Consider the following 1,531-nt stretch of genomic DNA (forward strand, 5'->3'; position numbering starts at 1 on the left):
GTATTTTCAGGTGTTGATAAAATATTTTAATCTATCAATCTGTGCATGCTAACATAAATAGAACATTTTGAAAATAATGCCAATGGTATTATAACATGAGGCCCTATGGGGCACCTTGGTGACTCCCTCAGTTAAACATCAGACTCTGGATTTTGGTTCAGCTCATGCTCTCAGTTCCAGGGATCAGCCCTGCATTGAGCTCTGTGCTGACAGCATAGAGCCTGCTTGGGATTCTCTCTCTCCCTCTCTCTCTGCCCCTCCTCCACTTGCACATACACATTCCCTCTCCCTCCCTCCCTCCCTCCCTCCCTCCCTCCCTCCCTCCCTCCCTCTCTCTCTCTCTCTCTCTCTCTCTCTCTCTCTCTCTCTCGTCAAGTTTTCTGGCTGCCTCAGGCAAGGATTATCACTCTCCTCTCCGGGGAGTGAACCAGTAAACAAGATTTGCATCTGGAGGCTGGAGATTGCCATTTCCTGGTCAAAATAATTTGGCGACTGTCTTGCTGCGCCAGACGTAGATTTGGCCAAGGTGCACAAAAGATCAAACCTGCATTCCGGTATGCGGCGTCAAGCTTCCCCTCCCCAGCATTGCAGAGGCAGGTCTGGGCGCTTCTTTTTGATATTTGTTTGACTCTGTTACCTGACAACCGACCCGGGTCAGTTCCCCGCCCCAAATTGCTATTTAAGAGACAACGTTTTCTGGGATAAAAAAGAAGAAGAAGAAAGAAGCTAGAGGCTTGATCGGAAACCGTGTGCTGTCTTCACTCTCTGCGTCTCCCCCTGCCCTGTTTTCTCTCCCTCCCTCAGGAAAGAACCCGCGAGGATTTTCCGCCCTGCCAGTTGGGGCGGTCGAGACAGGTGCAGCGGAATGCCGGGGAGGAGCGCGCCGGACCCGGCCTGCGGGAAACGACACTCTCTCTCAAGATAAATAAAAAAATAAAATAAAAATAAACTAAATCTGAGTGCCTGGGTGGCTCAGATGGTTAAGACTCTGACTTTGGCTCAGGTCATGATCTCTCTGTTCATGAATTTGAGCTGTGCATCTGACTTTGTGCTAACAGCTCAGAGCCTGGAGCCTGCTTCAGATTTGGTCTCAGACCTCTCTCTCTGCCTCTCCCCAATTCATTCTCTCCCTCTTCCCCTTTCCCTCCACCAAGATAAATAAACATTTAAAAATAAATAAAATAAAATAAAATGAGATGTTAGTCTAAAATCAAAGATACTCATTTTTAAGATTGCCATTATTTTAAAAATATCAGATTTAATTAGTATCCACGTTTTCACCATGAAGTTGTTTAATATTTCTACAGAGTACTGAAGAATGAGTTTATTCTGCTATGGCACCATTAGTAAATGAACTACATCCTTACCATATACTATTCATTAGAATCTTTGAACAAAGAATTGAAAGAAGAAAGGGAGTGTGTCATGCCAAAAGTTGTGAGATGGGGAAAAAAAGTGTTCTGATTTGGACATGTAAAATTTGTGATGTTTTTTATATTCAAAGTTTTCATGATTGTATACCAGAGTAAAA

The sequence above is a fragment of the Suricata suricatta genome, chromosome 10 (genome assembly GCF_006229205.1).
Source record: "Suricata suricatta isolate VVHF042 chromosome 10, meerkat_22Aug2017_6uvM2_HiC, whole genome shotgun sequence".
NCBI lineage: Eukaryota > Metazoa > Chordata > Mammalia > Carnivora > Herpestidae > Suricata > Suricata suricatta.